Here is a 19,760-nt window from a genome sequence, read left to right as displayed (position 1 = left end):
TGATATACCACCAGATGTATACACATCCGGGTCATAAGCACATCCGACTTCCACAGTGTCTAGAAAATGGCTCACACAAACCCTTAGAAGGCAGTGAGATAGAAAGTATCTGTCTGTCAATGCTGGCTTTCAATCGTCAGACTGTCCACTGGACTAGGGTGGTCTCCCCTATCAATTTCCAGAGAGTGCGGACGTCATTTAAATGGGAACTTAGCCACATCACAGTGTGAGGCTGTTTTCCTTTGGGGGTACAGTAGCCTTGGGCAGGGCACCGTGTTTGCTGCCAGGACAAAGGATCTCCAAGTTCTGTGTCACACTGAGGACAGCACTGCTGGACGATTCGTCCAGATGAAATCCACAAGAGAGAGAAAGTTGTCTTTAAAAATGAACACAAGATTTAGCCAGTTGTTAACTAGATTTTTTCAGTTAGTTTATTCTGAACTCGGCAGAAAGTGAAAATTTTGAATGAGGGTTTAATCTGATGTGACCAAAACTAGGTACTGCTTCAACGAGGATGGAGAATAAAGCCTGACATTGAATGGAAGGCAATAAAATGAACACACATTAGTCCTAGGCCCAGACCTCAGGCTATGACAGATCGTGAGTTTGGATAAAAAATGTAACGCATCTCAGCTGAAGAGAACTGAAACCCAAGGAATTCAGGAACCTACTCCTAAACTGCACCAGCCAGTCTTATGCCTTAGAAACCAGAGTGACTCGAAGCCCCCAGGTATTCTGTGAATGGGAAGTCTGTGCCAGCTGAACCCACAGCTCCAAAACAAACGAATGAATGAATGAATGAATGAATGGGACAGCTTCTCTCCATGCATATTTGTGCTGCAAGTCATTTGTGATCAAACAGACTCAAAGTTCACCTATTCTCTAGCCTCACATTCAGAAAGCAGCTTAGTACAATCAACCTCCCCTGCCCCCCACCCCATCCCCTTGGAGAAGATACTAGACCAGTTACTAGTACCTGTTACCATATAATGAAGTAGTTATTACCTATTAACTGGTGTCAGAATCCCAATCCTCAGGATAGCAGTTTTGGGGATGGGGGACTTTTAATTTCAGTTCTATACTTTCCCTCAAAAATAAACTTTCTGTAAGCAATCTTTCTAGACAGGTCCACTTGTCTACTTGGGTAAGAAAAATGAAACGTAATTTCAAAACTATTCTTTAAGTAGTCACAAAAAGGGGGCAAAGTAACTATTGCTTACAATGCCTTAAAAGCTGGCAGTAACTGATATCTGAACTCAGGCGGTTGCATGAATTTCACTTAGAGACTGAACAAGCCAGCTGATGAGGACAAAGGCTACCCCAGTGGCTTTGAAGTTGGGCTGGATTACACTTCCATGGTTCCAAAAGGCTTAGGAAATCTGATGAGTTTTTAGAAGAGCCCTTGATTATTATTTAACATATGTTACTAAACTAGCTAAATGTCAGTGGAAAGGCCGAACCCTTCTCTCCCCTTAAAACAGAGTAGTAAAGTTCACGCAATCCCACTGTCACCAGCCTGCTCAGCAAGCCAAAGCCCATAATGATATTCAATGGTATTTGAACCTATAAAATGAAATAGAAGGTGCCAGATCTTTTTATTCCCCCAAACTAGGGCAAACTTCCAGAACTACAACAAAGTCACGCCCCGTGTTCAGGGTCCCATGAGAGCCTGTCTGTTGCAAGCTTAATAGTCATGGTTATAAAACAGAGCTCATTTTAGAAACTGAAGATTAATATATATGGAGAAATTGCTACACTTTGGAAATGCTTTAATGATGTAAACAGATTAATAGTAGACCTAGATACTGTAGTCAAAATAAGGGGAAGACTTATTTTCATTTCACATGCCTCAGGACTGAGAAAATCAAATGAGCTCACATATGTGAAAACTTCTCATAAATGTACCAAGTGTAGTCACTATACTTCTGGGGGGGCAGTTCTCAGAGTTCTTCGTTCCATCAATGCAGCTCTGGTTTCCCTTGTGCAACCCTGGTCCTTCTATACAGATGTGCGCTACAGTAGCCAACTGAAATTCCCATCTGTGAATCAACTCTCTCCTACCTGGTGTGGCTGCCGGAGCGTGTAGTTCTACGGAGGCACAGAACAGAAGGAAATGAGTGTGATTGCTCCCTGGGAGTCCCCTGAGGACCCCTGGACACTGAGATTGGCCAGGAGAGAGCTACTCCCCTAGGAAGTCCATGAAAGACACCACTGATGGAGTCAACATGTGTGCTACTCCTGGAAGGCAACTGGGTCCTGGTTTTACCCCCTCTAACAGGTGTTCTTCTTCTAGCCATCTGTCTCAGTTCTATGTATTTGTTCTGGAGAAACAAGTGGAACATATACAAGATTGTATAAAATGTATGAAGGGCCCTGGTTGGTGTAGCTCAGTGGATTGAGTGTGGACTGAACCAAATGGTAGCCAGTTCAATTCCCAGTCAGGGCACATGCCTGGGTTGCAGGCCATGTCTCCAGTGGGGGCCACGTGAGAGGCAACCACACACTGATGTTTCTCCCTCCCTTCCACTCTCTCTAAAAATAAATAAATAAAATCTTTAAAAAATATAGAAAGGAAGTTACAATGGAAGCAATAGCAAAATTGAACACATATATAGCTTATGTGTCAAACACTGTTCTAGGCACTGTGCTCTTTATTTAATCTACTTCATGAAGTAGGTGTTGTTATTATACCCACTTTAATAAAGAGGAAACAAGAGGCGCAGAGGGGACAGGTGAGATGCCAAAGGTCACCTTGCCAAAAATTCAGAGTCAGTAGGAAAAAATCAGAGCAACTTCTTTCTAAGATTAGACCTCAGATGAACCACAAGCAATACACATTAAGTGCAAAGCTACCTTTTCTCTCTTAACCACTTCCCCATAAGAAACTCAAACACAGTCACTTTTAGCGCCATCAACAGACATGCATTTGAATTCTCAGTCACTGCCTTAAGTGACTAAAGGTAAGCAAGACAAGTGACTTGCCTGTGTGACTCAGTTTTAGTTTCCTTATCTATAGAATGGGAGCCTACCTCATAAGGTCATTGTGAAGACCTGAAAAGTTAATGCAAGTTAAAAAAGTGCTGGGAACAATATACACAGAATGTGCTCAATGAATGTTAGCTAGGATGACAATGAGACTGTTCCAGAATCTCTAGCTGTGGCCATGCTAACTAAGTCCCTGTTACTACAACTATAAAAATTGAAGCAACCAGTTTGGAGGTAAATTTTGGCAGTAACTGTCAAATTAAAACACACACACAGCTTTTGACCCTAGAAGTCTACTTTCAGGAATTTAGCCCACAATTACATATTTAGATTTGCACAGATATATATTACAGAGAACTTTTTTTCACTGTTAGTGCTGTCTGAACAAGTGAATTATAAAGCTAACCAATAAAAAGGGGGAAGGTTGAGCACATTATCTTATAGCAGGAATAAAGAATGAAATAGAATTATGTAACGATATGAAAAATGACAAAATGTACTGTGGTACAAGTACTTCAGAATATTATTTCCTATCTGTAGAAAAAATATATACACTTTACACACAAATATTTCCGAAAATAAATACAATAAAATTTAACAACAGCCACCTCTCAGCAGCAGTAGGTCTTTTACTTAAACTTGTGTGCAATCCAAACTTCTACAGAGAACATGCACCGTTTTCACAATTAAAATAGAAGTTCGAAAGCACGTCATGCTCCATTAGGACAAGAGCTTTGCTTTTGCTGCTGCTCTGTGCAAAGTGAAATGCATCAAATCACCCTGCAATGTTTGGGGTGTCTCTGGTCTCCACCCTTGGGGTGCAGCAGATATTTAAAAACACTTCTCTAATTATCTTCCTATCATGGATTTTCTAGTTCTAAAATTCACTATAACTCTATAATCCCAGTATCAACTATCTGTGCAGAGAAAGAATCTATGATTTGGGCTAAGATTTATGTACCCAAAGCATGCTAAAATTTTCTAAATTTCCACACTTACATATTTGTGTGGCAAACAAAGTCTTGGTAGCAGCTGAAATCTTTCAGTAATATATAAGTGGGACCCAGTGCAGTTTAAAAATTAAGTCTTTAAAAATAAAAACTTCTGAAATTAATACAGGGCAAAATTTCAATAGGGTCATTTCCCAAGTAATAATACATAAGAACTAGTAGTTTTTCTTCAGTTTAAGATGCTCTTGGTAAGGCCCAAAATAGGCTGTGTGAAGGTCAATCAACGGTAAAGGACATGCTCGGGGACACGGGTAAAGGACATGCTTTGTGTTCACAAGACCACAAATCACAGACTGATGCAACAAGCGCTTGGCCAACTAAAGCTCTAAGTCTCCGTGTGCTCATCACGTACCCATGAAGTTCTTAGACACCGCTTGCTAGAAAAGACAGATCCGCTCTTCTTTCCCTGTCTGGATCCCCTCACAATCCTTTAGCAATGTCTGAGTACCATCAACCCCCATACAGTAGGGACATATTAAGGTTTAACCAAATGAATTTCAACAGCAGCAAAGCATTGTTTTGGTATGATAGTATGAAGTAAATGTCATTCTGATAATTTGCAGCACAGGACAAAACACAACTAAATGCCAATGAACACCTATTCCACTTGTAAAGAAAATGCTACAAGAGAACATGTTAACTGTGATTATTTATAGGATCAAAAAAATTCTATCCTTTGGTAATGACTGAAATAGTCACCTGTTGCATTAATTTGTCACAACTATACTAGATTTCATAGGTCCACTCACAATGCTAATAAATGCATTCATGCTGCACCTACAATTTTTACAGGATTCTAGTTAGAAAGAGGCAGAAAAGCCAAAATGTCTCCATGATGCGTGTGGCATCCATTATACTCAAGTGAGTGACAGGAAACAGGAGTCAATGTGAGCAAAACTGGATCGAAGGGACAGGAAAGGAAGAGCAGGCACGATGGAAGATGGGAAAGGATTTTGTGGAAGCCCTTCTTAATCACCTCTGCTAACTCTGCCCTCAACCTTAACAATAGTGTAACCAGTATCTTCTCAAAAGATAGCCAGGATGAAGTGTAAAGGAACAGCTCAGACTAGCACAACCTCTTGTGTTTTCTGTAAAGGGCCAGATAGTAAATGTTTAAGGCTTTGCAGACAGACCACACAGTCTGTTGCAACTATGCAACTGCCACTGTGGAGTGCAAAAGGCAGCCACAGACAACACTTCAATGCATGAGCACTGCCACGTTTCAATGGTACTGCATTACAAAAACAGGTGACTGGCCAGATCTGGCCCAGCGCCAGTTTGTCAACCCCTGTGCTAGATACAGTTTGGCTCTCAAGAGGGTGGGAGTACATCAAAATTCTAACTTGATCATCAACTATTTTCCATGCTTTTTCTTCTTCTTGAAGCCACTCTGTCTCTAGTAAACCCCAACTGTAAGTTAAAATCAGCTCAAGAAGGGTTTGAAATTTGCCCAGTAACCTAAACTTTCTAGAGAAGTAGCAGGACCTACCATGCCTGAAAAATCTACCTTCATATCAAGCTCACTCCTCCCTGGAAGTGTTAAAGTAGCATAGCATCCCAGGGTCCTTTATGTCCTGATATTAGCCCCTGACTCTTTCTCTTATTCATCTTTCACTGGGAAGAAAAGAACCAGCAGGTCCACAATCCTGGATTTCTGAGACTGTTGCTTCACTCAGTCATTCCAGTGCTAACCTCTAACCCTTAATAGTGGGCTAAAACAAGATCCTATGTCCGAAGCTTGTCAAAGGGTGGCAGTTGATTTCAAAAAATAATTCCTATGTTGTCACATTTCAAGACAGTCATGTGGTTCCTGGGACTGCTGATCCTGGTTACATTTTTTGGCTACTACCACAATTATACATGAAGTACATCTGTTGCCAAATCCGGTTGGGCCCACACAGAACAGCAGCTTCTTCATCTGCCAGGAAATCCAACACGCCCTCCTAAGCTTCAGAATGTCAAGTCATTTGCTGGAAAGACTGAAGGGTGACTTTGCAAAAACAATGGCTTCGATATTTAGCATTTAGAGTCATGAAAGAAAAGCAAATCTGTCCCCTTTTTCCTAATGCTATAAAACATCTGCATGTTTTTAAGGAAAGTCATCGTGTAGTTATACAGCTAGGTCTTTGACCCTGGAGACACCTCGTTTGAGTTTCCCTTACCAGGGGTCCTTTATATAAGTCATCAGCAGGTGATCGATCGTGTGCTCTCCGAGTGAAGGCTTCCAGGGTCCACAGTCACGGCCAGTGCTCTGTTAGGAAATTCACCTCATACTGAATTGACAGATGCCTCCTTGTAACTTCAAGCACTTGTTGACCTTAGTGTTGCCCTTGGGAACTTCATGGAGTAAGTCTAATTTCTCCTATGAGCTATAATCAGCAAATATTTAAACAATTTGAATAAAGCTGGCACGTTCTCCCAAAGTCTCCTCTTTAACCAAGCCAAAAAATCTCCACTGGCTCTGCAGCACAAGTTTATCTTCCTCGATTCATAAATAAATCTCAAATTTTCCATAAGTTCATCATACCTTCATGTCCATTCTTCACAAAAATAACTCCAACAAATATATCTTGATGCCTATGAAGGGCTCTTCTCACATGGCCTGTCAGCGAGCCATGACTCTAGACAGTCTCCCCCAAGAGCACAACTGCAAGAGTCTGACCCAAATGTCTCCCCAAGAAGAAAAAGAGCAAGTTCTTGCCCACTGATGGTCCCTAGCACATAGCATTTGTGATTTAGAAATGAAAGATGCATGCCATAAGAAGCAGAGGTAAACGTGGACAGTCCTTGCTTTATTAAGTATGTCTATTTTAGCAATAGTAAACTTAGTTTTCTTGTTACAAGATTGAGGACACTTTATCTCTAAAACATAAATATAAGTTAAAGAATTAAAACTGAGTGAATAGGAACTGCCAAGAAACTTTGTGGAATGTTAAAGACCCTTCCGAGCATCATCCTTCAGGTCTCTGGATCACACTTCTGAGCCCCTTCTCCCTCCTGTACAACCATTATGCTTCAGACGTCATGGGAACCTCTGCATGAGTGTGTGTGTGAAGCCCGACACCTCTTCTGAACCCTGGAGCCCTGATCCTTCCCCTTCTTTGGTCTATTTGGATATGAAGCTCATCAGAATCAATACGCAATGCATGTGTTCCCACAGAGAGCCTCCTGTGACATCATGTACTCCAGCCTAAAATATTATTCAAGGTCTCAGATCACTTTGAGCAGGGGTGTCAAACTCATTTTCACCAGGGGCCACTGGCCTCGAGGTTGCCTTCAAAGGGCCAAAATAATTTTAGGACTGTATAAATGTAACTACTCCTTAACTGTTAAGGAGTTGGAAATTACATTTGGCCCTTTGAACGCAACCGCGAGGCTGATGTGGCCCCCAGTGAAAATGAGTCTGACACCCCTAACTTAGAATGTTAGTCCCTTTCTCAATCCTCTATGTTAAAAATTCTATATTATTAGAGGGCAACTTTTTATTTTTATTTATTTATTTATTATTTTATTTTAAAAATTTTATTTTAATCATTGTTCAAATACAGTTTTCTCCTTTTTACTCCCAGTCCAGCCCTCCTTCCCACCCTTCCCCACTTCCCTCCCATTACCACCCTCCCCCTAGTTTTTGACCATGTGTCCTTTAAGTTTGTTCCCGTGAACCCTTCCCGATGTCCCCTGAAATTCCCTCTACTCTCCCCTGTGGTCACTGTCAGCCTGTCCTCTATTTCAGTGTCTTTGGTTATATTTTGCTTGCTTCTTTGTTAGGTTCCTGTTAAAGGTGAGATCATATGGTATTTGTCTTTCACCGCCTGGCTTATTTCGCTTAGCATAATGCTTTCCAGCTCCATCCACGCTGTTGCAAAGGGTAGGAGCTCCTTCTTTCTTTCTGCTGCATAGAATTCCATTGTGTAAATGTACCATAGTTTTTTGATCCATTCATTTACTGATGGGCATCTTGGTTGCTTCCAGCATCTAGCTATTGTAAATTGTGCTGCTATGAACATTGGGATGCACAGGTTCTTTTGGATTGGTGTTTTAGTGTTCTTAGGATAGAAGAGGACAAATTTTTAAAAGGTAGAATTATGTCACAAACTGATGTCAAAGATTTTAGTGAACTCCTTAATAAATGAGGAAACCGGTAAGATGTTACAATGGGCTCGGAAGAGAACCTAAGGGGCAAAGACATATATAGGCATCTGTTTAGGAATGGATACAAAACTGACCAACGGGCCAGTAATCAATTGCATTAGACAATCTGCATTTCAACAGACAAGAATTATTTGCACTATCAGGTTTTTAAAACAATTTTCAGATTGGTTAAATAGCTCAAAGACAGTGAAAAGTGGAGATCACTCTGCAGAGTGCCACAGAGAGAATTTTCAGTAATCCCCTCCCTCCGCCCATTTTAATATGATTACCATGTAGCAGAATAAGAGATACATGACTAGTACTTCCTGGCTGAGGAGAACACAATCTCTGAAGGTATAACGTGGGAGCCAAGCTGTATGACAAACACTGCTCCAGGCTCCCCACACCTAAGTCGCCCAATTGCTCAGGCCTGCCCAAAGCTCTTGCTCAAGAACACCTACCCCATCCTGACCATTTTACCCCAATTCTGCCTCTTTCCATTGCCTTGTCTAGGCTGTGTGAATCACGGAGTCTCTGGTTCGAAACCATGAGACCACTCCACTCTATTCCCCTTACACGCACTGCTGCACCTGGTCCTCCATCCCACCCAGAAACTTGCTGGGCAAATCACTGGAGTACCTCTAAGACTTCTTGCACTGCTCATAAAACAAAACAAAACAAATCAAAAGCTGTGGGCTCAGTGAGTTTAGACCCAAGCCCCATGCCCTCCGACCTCCAGCTAGAAAATAAACTAAACTTGATCACTGTTGCCTAATAGTTTGGTCTGAAGCCAGATGCCATTTAAAAGTAGCACTTACATAACTTGGGAGCAATATTAACACTATACTTCTGAACATAGGGTGTCTCAAGGGTGGGATAGGAACAGAAACCTTCTGTCATCACACTCAAAATTCACAGCGCCGAACTGAATCTAAAAAGTCATTTGCTCTCCTTTTCATCCATTTACTCACCCAATAAACATTTATTGAGTTTTTTAATGGCCTAGGCACTGTTCTAGGTGTTAGAATACATAAATATCAATAAAAGAACAAAGTTCCCTGCTTTCCTTGTTAGTGATCCATGAATATGAGACATGAGACATGAGAATATGTTTCCAAACTTGAGCACTGGGAGTTTCTTACAAGATCACAAACTTATTCTGACAATAGGTTCTCAGTCTTTGCAAGTATAGCTACAACGAACTGTGCTCATTTATAGACTTTACTCCCTCTTCTCATCTTGATATAAAGAAATAGTAAAGTATTAGTAACTTGTGCATTTTTATTGAATGCCAATCTTAACATAGCTTGAAAATAAAAATCAAATGTAAATATTTCTAAGCTCTACTGGGAAAAGTGCTTTGAAACGTTTCTTTGATAGCGTGAAATTGTTGCATTATTTATTTTTCTTATTGTCACAAACTTTATTTACACTGGTACAAATCATCAAAAATTTCTGAATGACCTGAAATGAAACAGAGCACACTGAAAAGCCAGCCTGCACTGCAGTTCTCAACCAGCTATCACTTTTGTTCTCCCCTGAACAACATAACCCCAGAAAGGCAAGAAGAGAGTGCTGCTTCAAAGGCATCTAGTCTCTTGATGGGGAAGAGCAGCAATGAAACAAAGAGACAAGTAACAATAAGACTTCAAGAGTGTAAGGAAATCAACTGCATTTCTGAAACAGCTCAGGGGTCTGTCTGTTACAATGGCCTCTCCTTTCCCAAAAAGGTCTTGGCCGGCTTTACAGACTTGAAATCCTAAAAGTCATATGGCATAGGATCCTGGGGGGAAATGCATCACATGTTCTGATATGTCTAAAACACAGTCAACAATCCTTACCTAGAACTAAAAGCTGAGACTTTACATCACTTCCCCAACTACAAGACATTTGTTTTGTTTATTAACAAGTCATTCTTTGGCAGAGTACTTCACAGCATGGAATATAACTGGAGCCTACAAATCTCAATCCGTATGACTCCAACATCTGAAGCCAATTTTAGATGACAATTCCCCCTCATTTTCATGGCAAAGAAAAAGAAACATTCTCCAATTACTATTTTCAGAAATGATACAAGCCCACATTCCCCTGTTGCCTATGACACAAACGTATACAGAGACATAAAACAAATTACTTCTATGTAGCTTGTTAAGAGTCAAGTCTTGGGTCCACATGTCGCCATGGAGTGCTACAACCCTAAGTACAATTTGGACCAGCTGGTTGGTAAATGTACATGTTTGGACACACATCACTTCCCTTATGCAGGGTGGAAATCCAATCAGTGGTGTCAATGGCCTTTGATGCCTCACATCTTGCTACCAGATTTGCTGCTACCAGACCAGCCGTTCGGAATGCCATAAAGCAGGTTTTGATGTTCTGAAACCTGCTCTTGGGAAAACAATCAAAGTGTGTTTATGATTTGCAATATAATGCTTAACACGAGGCTATAAAGGGAAGACTTTGGAAAACAGTAATTAAACTAAGAAGAGAATTGGGGGAAACAGTAAGCCTACAAAGGCATATTCCATTCATGGAAGCATTTCCAGGATGACTGGAAAATGCTATGCCAGGGCTAATTGTGCCCCAGAAGGAGAGTCACAATCATATTCCTGACTTTAAGCATCACTGACTCTGGGGCATACTACTGAATCAATGACAGCATCTTTGGCAAAAGAAAATAAAGAAGAAAAGCATCAGTTGGAAGATGCCCCTATTTCAGTTATGTTTAAATGTGAGGACATGCGGAAGTACAGCTTAGAAACTGAGGAAACATCTACGTTTGGGGATAGAAATGTTGTTCTGTACTGCAATGACGAAGAACAAGAGAATTTAAGACTCTGTAATTTGGAGTCGGTATTCTTTGGTCGACTTTGTACTAGGTTCCTAAAGTATAAGGAATTTGGAAAAGCCTAAATTAGAGGTATTAGCAGCACATTCTAACTTACACTGGAAGCTCAAAGCTTCTTCATGCTTTGTGTGGGTGGCGGGAGCAAGGGTTCGGTGAAACTTTGAAATGTACCAAGCATAACATGAATCCAACAGTATTAAGTGTGCTAGAGCTACTAGTGAAAAGAATAAATAAATATGCGTATAAATTGTTCTGGAGTGTTTACTGTGCTGTATGTCCCTCAGGGGTCCATTGGGCTGGTGATAATGAGACTGGGCAGCTACTTCTGGATTCTCAGATATGAGATACAGTGAGATCCCCTTCCACCAGAGACATGGCTCTCTCTCAGGAGAGTGCTCACTCAATGTGCAGTTCTGCACTGGTAGGTGCAGAATGCTGGAAGTGAAACGGAGTTGTGCCTACGTGCTCAATCCACACAGGCAAGGCGCTCAAAGGGCCCCATGCAGTTGCAGTTGGAACCTTGGTTCCCAATAGCACTGCTGACAAGTACTCTGTGGCAAAGATTTGGAGCTCCTAAAAAGGCTGTCATGTACTCCTACCTCTGCAATCAACACATGATAGAAGGTGTCCTGTGCCGGAGCTGTCAAAACGAACCTGCCTAGGAATTAAGATTGGGAAGCCAAAGACAGCTGCTTTGTGGCAGCGGAACACCACTACCCTCCTAAGGGCTTCCATTGAAACCTAGAGCTCCAAGTCTCTGACGGGAGCCTAAGCAAGCGTGTTCTCCCCATAGTGCAGCACCAGGGCGGCATGAGTGACAAGCACAGTGCGGAAGCTGTGGGAGTTGCTTTCCTAGCCTCTGTTCCAGAGGAGGAAATAGAGCTCCACAGGACACGCCACTCCCACGCTCTCCATGACTCCACATTAACGGGTTTGTCCAACAAGAAATTATCTTACTTTCTCTCAGCTGTACATTGCTTACTTATCTTTATTGTTGTTTGAATGATTATAAGTGAACACAAACATGGGGTCATTCTCTCCACTCTCTTACAGCCCGGTGTTCCCTAATTACAAAGAAAGCAAAGTCCTGGATAAAGGGCTAGCACAATGAAGAAACGCAAGTATAAGGAAACACTGAAGAGAGATGGCATCCACAAAGCAGATGCATAGTCACTGCTTCTACAGTGCTCTAAAGAACAAAACCGAGTACTTCTAGACTGAAGAATCAACAACCCCCAAATCCAAAAGTTGACTTGTACATAGACACTAGCTCAGAATTTTGGCCTGGGGACTAGACAGCCAGCGGCACATCTCAATTTCTCAATATTCGAAGGAGTCAAGGAGTGTAAGAAAGAGGTTTTCCCAACTTTTATAAGGAGATGCTGGAGATAAAGATGCTGTGGTTAGAGGAGGAGAAAGAGACTAGTTGTGTGATTTCCAGACACAGCTAATCTGCTTTGTTTGCCCAGATGAGCTGATTCTGCACCTGCCCCTTAGTCACCCATTAGGGAAGCGGTGAATGCCTCAGAGGAGCTTCCTGCGCTTGGTGATCAGTCAAGAGCCTGGGAGATGGAAACGTAATTTGCCTGGGGCTGGAACTGAGAGTGTAAAGAGAGCTTGAGAAGAGGAAGGGTGAACCACACACAGAGCAGTTTCCTTCGCAGTCAGTCAAATCACATAAATACAGTGCTGGGTGAATTGTCCATTTTTTTGTACTTCTAACATTTTGTACTTTTGTATGGCTTGATGGGTATTTGAATGGAGTGATTTCACTTTTTAAATATTGGGTTTTCCTTTTTTAAATGAACACCTTCTATTCCAGTAATTTTTTACTTCAATTAGATTTGCTAAGACATATGGGGGAAAATGGAAGAAATTTATTCACAGTTTTCTGGTACCTGAAACATTCAAACTTACTTAAAGTGATTGATCAGGGCAAGGAGAACTAATTATCTCCTCTCAGACAGCACCAGCCTCTCAGATAATTGGCAACTAATTCACTGGCAACTACAACCACTTTGGAGGCAATTAAAGGTGAAATGTTCATACCAAACAACCCAGTAATTAGGTGCATACCAAACAACCCAGTAATTAGGTGTCTAGCTATCTATCCTAGAGACATTTTTGAACACATGCAATATTTTTTAATAAAAAATTGGAGCCCTGGCTGGTGTGGCTCAGTGGACTGGGTGCCAGCCTGAGAACCAAAGGGTCACCAGTTTGATTCCTGGTCAGGGCACATGCCTGGGCTGCAGGCTGAGTCCCTGGTTGGGGACATGCAAGAGGCAACCACACATCAGTGTTTCTCTCCCTCTCTTTCTCCCTCCCTAACCCTCTGTCTAAAAATGAATAAATAAAATCTTTAAAAAATTGGAAGTATTATCCAAAGGGGGATAAAATAATTAAACTGTGGCATTTTTGTGTAGTGCAATATTATTAATTACAGTTAAAATGAAAAAAAAAACAAAACATACATTTGTTTATGAATTTAAATGTGAAGAGTAAAGTCATAAATATGTGGATGAGGAAAGAAAAACACACACCACCTTCAGAACAGAAGACACCAGTGGGATTCAACCATATGTTTTATGTCTTAAAAAAACCCAAGAGGAAAAGATAAAATGTTGGCATTTGTTAAATGTGGGTGCTTATTATATTCTGCACATTTTTATACATTGAAAATTTCACAAAAATAAAATTATAAACCAGGAAATAATAATTTATCCCATAACTTGAGGTTTGCTAGTTTTGTGGTTTTTTTTTTTTTAAAGAAATTTTAGAAAGTGCCAATTTATTGGAACCCAGAATGTCTGCTCTGGTAACTAGGTTTAAGATTTCCATCAATAACAGTATCTGCAAGTGTGCTGAAACTTTCTTTTATAATCTCAGCATTGAAGTTTTGCTTTGTTAGCTTAATTTTGGAAATCACATAGCTAGGTTTATTACTGAATTTTAATGCCGCAACTCTGAACAAATTTTGTTGCTGAACAGGGCACTTGTAAATCTGGCTCACTTCAACCTAGTAAGTTACTTATTTCTGAAAATTGACTTGTTTAATGAAATCTCTTAATGTTGTATCCTTTCACTAGCAATATTTCAAGCCCGAAAAACCCCAACAGAAGACTCCAGAAGGTGTCTACAATATTTTTGATTTGGTCACTTGTCCACGCACCAAAGAAGAAAGATGGGTATGTTTTGGTTCATTCTATGGGCAAGTTGGTTTACTGCTCCTTCATTACTGAAGCTGGCCACTGAGAGTCAACATTTATGAAAATACATTCTGGACAAGGCAGGGGTGGCAAGCAGGTATGACTGGAATGACAGAATTGGTAACACTGGGGAAAAATTCCCTTAACTGCTGTTATTGAACAAAGTAATGGCAGGAGGAGGAGGCAAAGAAACACTCACGAATCAACTGCCCTTATTGGAATACAACTTCAATTTAAAGGCTGCTAGAGGCAGAGAATCCTTAAATTTTGTACTCCAAATCCAAAATTTGGTGTTCGTTTCAGTAGCATTTTTTTTGTAGTAAAAATAAAATAAGGAAATTAAATGAATCACTAGCTTTGAGATTAAGCTACTTAGTGGGAAAGGGTAACGAGAAACTCGGATTCAGTGGATTTCTGGGTAGAAACTAAGGAAATCTCATTAGGCCCCAAATCACCATGTTCTCACAATTACTGCTTAAACCAGAAATTATATTGAAACACTCTGGGTGGTTTACAGATTTACCTTTCTTTTAATGCATCCGGGCAGGAGTAGAAAAAGAGAGAAAGAAAAAGGTTCCACAAGCTAGACAAAAAAAGGGGCGGAAAAAAAAGCCAGGGTTGTCTTGACAACACAAACACTGGTTTCATTTTAAATAATATTTATTTTTCCTCCTAATTTCAATAGAAATATGCGGTGGCTTTCTAATGCTCCAGTGGGCTAGGCTGAACGAAACCCTTCCTTGTGGGTGTCCGGGTGAGAGAAGGGCGAGCCTCTCATGGCAGACGAGGGCGGAAGCCAGGTGGCCACCATTTTCCCGGGCACCCACGCAGTCCGCCAAGCGGGATCTGCTTATCGGTGCAGAGCGACCAGCCGGTCTGCAACTGCCTCTCCTTTCCCTGGATCCTCTTCGTCTATCGGGGCCGGGAGAGTGCGTGCCTCCGTGCGTGCATGCGTGCGTGCGTGCCTCCATGTGTGTGTGCGCGCGACGAAGGCCGTGACTACGGCTCAGGCTCCCGCAGGACCCCCACAGGAGAGACAAAGCAACGAGAGCTGACAAAGGCTTCCGTTGGTCCTCGTGGGCTCCAGCCTGTCCACGGACATGAAGCTCCAGCGCTCCGTGCAAAGACAAGAGCTCTATTGAGTGCTGAGCCGGCTTCCAGGACTGCCGAAGGGCAGATCCCTCGTGTGTGTGTGTCGTGTGTGTGTGTGTGTGTGTGTGTGTCCGTCCGTGTCCAGTCCTGCTGCTTCTCTGACTGAAACTTCATTGATACAAAATATAGGGTATGCATTTTCTTTTTTACAATTAGGAAAACAATATTCCTAGGTAGGAGGGAGAACTAAGCACTGTGGAAAATTTATACCAAGAGAAGAATATAAATCACAATAAATAAGCCACAACAGACAAATACCATGTCTGTTTGCTTCCTTCATATGTACTCTTTTTGCAAACTTTTGATCGTACTGGTAACAGTTTTGTGTATTTTTCTTCATCTTATTATTGCATGCTGAGCAGTTTCCCATGCGATTAAAATTATTCTGAAAATAGGACGTTTTAGTGGCTGGAGATGCTGTTATGGTTGTGCACTGTAATACAACCACCCTCCTTCAGGTTGTTTACAATCCTTGGCTATCAGGGACAACACTGGAAAGAACACTGCACACAGTTTTTCACCTCTAACTCTCACCACGTCTGTGGGATCAACTAGAAGAGGAAGGTTTCAGGATCTGGATATATACTATCAAATGGTTTTGGTCACCATCTTCAGGTCAGTCAGCATCTCATGTTTAGGACAACGTTCAAAATATTTATCAACACTACAGCATGGGCATCAATGAATTGGAACCAATGATGCAATGTGGGCACAGGGTCCGGGAGTCCCCTGTTGTGCCATACTAGGAGTTAACCCTTGAGTCGGGAGGGGTCAGACTGTCAGTGTGGTTTTACTGGGAGGGTTTGAGGCAGCTGCCTTTTACCATCTGAAAGTTGATAATATTTCAGGAGATACTATAGCTCCACTGGGGTATAATCAGTGAACATCAGCTTGTGTTGAAGTTTCTACCTTTCTCTTCTGCAGGCTGAATAAACCTCAGTTATTTCAGTCTCCACTCCCCCCAATCCCAGTGTCATTATTTTTCCAAAGTTCAAGCCTCTTTATAGATTTCCTAACAAGCCCTACAAATTGCATTTAGTCAAGATCAGATTAGGCCAACAGTCTAAATTTGGCCCTTTAAGCATTGGCAAAAGCAACAAAGAACAAAGTACAAATCAAGAGGGAAAGTATACAGTGCATGCAAACATAGCTCAACCATTGGAAAAGGAGCTGGTTTCTAGATGATGGGATAAAAGCAGGACATCAGCTCTTTCACTGGAGTAACCACTGGACAGGTTAGAGTGGTGGAGAAACTCATCTCAGTCATATACATACACCCCCAGAGCCTTGGTGGCTTTCTCCCGACAGCCTGTCTCCTTACCCTATAACAGCACTTATGACAAGACCTGGCAGTTACTTGATTTTATCTGCTTCTCCTACCAGGATCTCCTACTCCAGGATAATTGACTTGCTGGTTCGATCATCCTCAGAACCTTGCCAAGAGTCTGTCCCAGAGAAGGGGCCCAATACATATCAGGTGATTTCCATACCAACCTGCCCTTCACCAATTCATTGTTTCATTAAGTTAAGTTCCCTGATACTCAAAGCTTGTTGTTTCTTACTATTTCCATCTGGGATTATATACAAATCCTCATCTCTCAGAGCCAAGAAATAGGTAGATGAGGCAGAGAGTTTCAGAGACATGGAGGCTGGAAATGCCCATTATCCTCCAACTCCTATGCCTCCCTCGTCTAGTCTTTAGAGAAATAAATAGGGAAAGACAGCCCAATCCTACTTCTGATCATTACTCCTGAGCTTTCTTCAACTTCTTCAAATTAGGAGCACAAATGCCAACTGGAATCCATTATCAGGGTGAGAACTCAATAGTAGGAGACCAAACAAGGTACCTCTCAACAAGTCTAGAAATCGTGTTACTGAAATCTAGTTTCCCCCCAATTACTGCTTCTCTCTCCCAAATCTTGACATCTAGGAAAGTGGGCACTGAAAATCCCAAGCTCACTCTAATTATTCGAACAACTGCAGTAAAGAAAGATGATGTCTAACCTGTCCTTCCTTTCAAATCTCTCAGGTTGAATGCCCACCCATTCATGCTCCTCCTACCCACAGACCCACAGCAGCTTCTCATTAGGGTACTGGGAACAACTAGAGGATTACCGTACCATCTTTCTTTCCCAGCTCATTTGTCTGACAGTTGTGTGGAAAACTGATGATTCCTTTTGTCTTTAATTCCACCACTTTAGCACATGTTCCTTTAAATCTGTGTTTTGATTAAACCACTCCGTCCAGGTGCCCCAAATGCAGGAGGGCCTCAACTCTCAAGGAACTGAAGGAAGTGTATCCTGATGACCATACACAATGCAAACTTGATCTCTGTGTGTGTTTGGTGAAAGGAGAATTCCTTTCTGGGGAGAGGAGTGGGGAGGTGATCCAATTAGGATCCACACTTTTCCTAGATGTCTTCAGAATCAGTACACTGTGCAAATCACAACAGCTGAACTGCAGCCAGGCTAGGCAAGATTCTGGAATAATTTAAACTAGAGTCAAACACAAACTCAACAGCAGAGTAAAAATTCACCTTCTCCCAAGTAAACCTCAAAAGATACAGAAATGTAATGTGCACACTACAAAACCTTGTACTTAAGTCTTGACTTTAGAGATCAGATATGAAAGGAGGAAAAATTAGGTCCTGACTTTGCCTTCATATCTGATGTCACTACAGCTAACAGTGTCTAGCCCCATTCACTCACTTTGCAAACTCTGAAGCTCAAGGAGGGGGAAAAGTGTGTTCTGGATACTGCTAAGGACTGGTTAAGTGACATGACTATTACAATTGCTCGGGTGAAGAGCTGCAATTAAAGGAGGTTCCTGCCTGTGCTGATAAGATTGCTGTGGCCATAATGCAGTGGATATACCATTTTGTTTTCTCCTCTCCGAAGACCTACTCCTCACTTTTCCCAGGGTTTAAAAATCATGTTAACAATAAGCAAATACAGCATGGCCAGATGCCTTTCGTGGTCAGATGGTTCATTGTTTAAAAAGCTTCAGTTTAAAATCCAAAAGATTGTTAACAGATGCAGTTTCTGGCTGGAGACCGGGGAAAAACCTCACTTAAACAAAAGAGTATGTTGTGATTGGAACTAAAAAGGGAATTACCTTTAAAGATAAGAACCACAAACATTTCCTATTTGAAAATACCCCCCCCCACCCCCGCCTGGCCCCACCAACAAACCTTTTTGGGGGACCTTTCATGAGAGTTAAAAAACTTGACAGTAGGTTGCTGTGTATGACAAACCGTGCCTGACCAACTGGTCCAGCCATTTCTACAGATTTGTTTGGACTTTCAACAAGGTCATAGCATCCATCTCCTGCTCTCCCCCGGATTACTCAATTAGGCAAAATTCCAATTAGTTCTTTCCAATTCTTTTAGCCCCAGAAATACTTCTGCTGCTTTCATTTTGGCTCTGGAAATAGGTTTTCAACCAGAGCCTTAGAGAAGTTTGAGAAATGAACACAGAGCTTGATAAGCAGATAGCCACTGCTGGGACTCTAGTCACTGTGGGATGGAAAAGAGCCACTTGGCTGAGAAAGACCTGGCCCCATCTTTAGTTCCCAGTCCTGTGCACTTTTAAACAGAAAGCCTGCCTTTCACCTACTCATGTGCCTGTTTCTGTTGGCTTTTGTGGGCCCTTACCCTGTGACTTCACTATGTGTGAGAATGTCTGCAATGCCCTGGGTTCTGATCTTGAAAGATGGGAGATCTGAAGGAGCCATAGGTAGGTAGCTTTCCCTCAGCCTTTGGCTGGGCTTGCTAGTGGCAAGCCTTATTCAAAAAGGCTACACAAGAGATGGTTTAAGGAAAATAATCCATTCTCAGTATTGAGGAGAGCCACCATGGCTCTATTCTAAGACGGTCAACCCGTCACTTAGAAGATCACATTCTCAGCAGAGAGGTAAACATCATGCCCTTTCTGTGCTCGGGTGTTTGTGTTCTCTTATTCACTGCATTATTTCCTGAATTATTGACAGCTCAAAAAGGTCAGTTTCAGCCCTGGCTGGATAGCTCCACTGGTTAGAGCATCACCCCAATACAACAAGGTTGTGGGTCTGGTCCCCAGTCAGGGCACACATAAGAATCAACCAATGATGCATAAATAAGTGGAACAACAAACCCATGTTTCTCTCTCTCTCATCAATAAAGAAAAAAAGGTCAGTTTCAGACCAAAAGCATAGCATGTAGTTTCAGATGTCTGAGAAGCTCTGATCAAGAAAATCCTTGGCACAGACACCATCCATTTTAAAGTGAGGTAGATCTATAAGCCCATGGGACTCACCAAAGAGTTCAAGTGGCTGTCCCCCACTGCTGTGCCACTGCTAAGTCACACGAGAAACCCAAGCTGCTGGAATGAAGCTAGCTGAACTGTATTCTCAAAGATCTGTGCAATCTGGCCAGGTATTCGCAGGAAG

At 41.8% G+C, this 19,760-nt stretch overlaps 1 protein-coding gene across 5 annotated transcripts in view; it reads right to left on the bottom strand.

Annotated features, from left to right (window-relative positions):
• The window catches only part of DAAM1 (dishevelled associated activator of morphogenesis 1), a 155,792-nt gene that overhangs the window by 52,524 nt on the left and 83,508 nt on the right, over nt 1–19,760 (bottom strand). The gene's annotated exons all lie outside the window — the stretch shown is intronic.

The sequence above is a fragment of the Phyllostomus hastatus genome, unplaced genomic scaffold (assembly GCF_019186645.2).
Source record: "Phyllostomus hastatus isolate PE091 unplaced genomic scaffold, TTU_PhHast_1.1 phas_scaffold_501, whole genome shotgun sequence".
In the NCBI taxonomy this organism is placed as follows: domain Eukaryota; kingdom Metazoa; phylum Chordata; class Mammalia; order Chiroptera; family Phyllostomidae; genus Phyllostomus; species Phyllostomus hastatus.
Note: the sequence above shows the minus strand (reverse complement) of the source record. Positions and strands in the feature narration are given on the sequence as shown.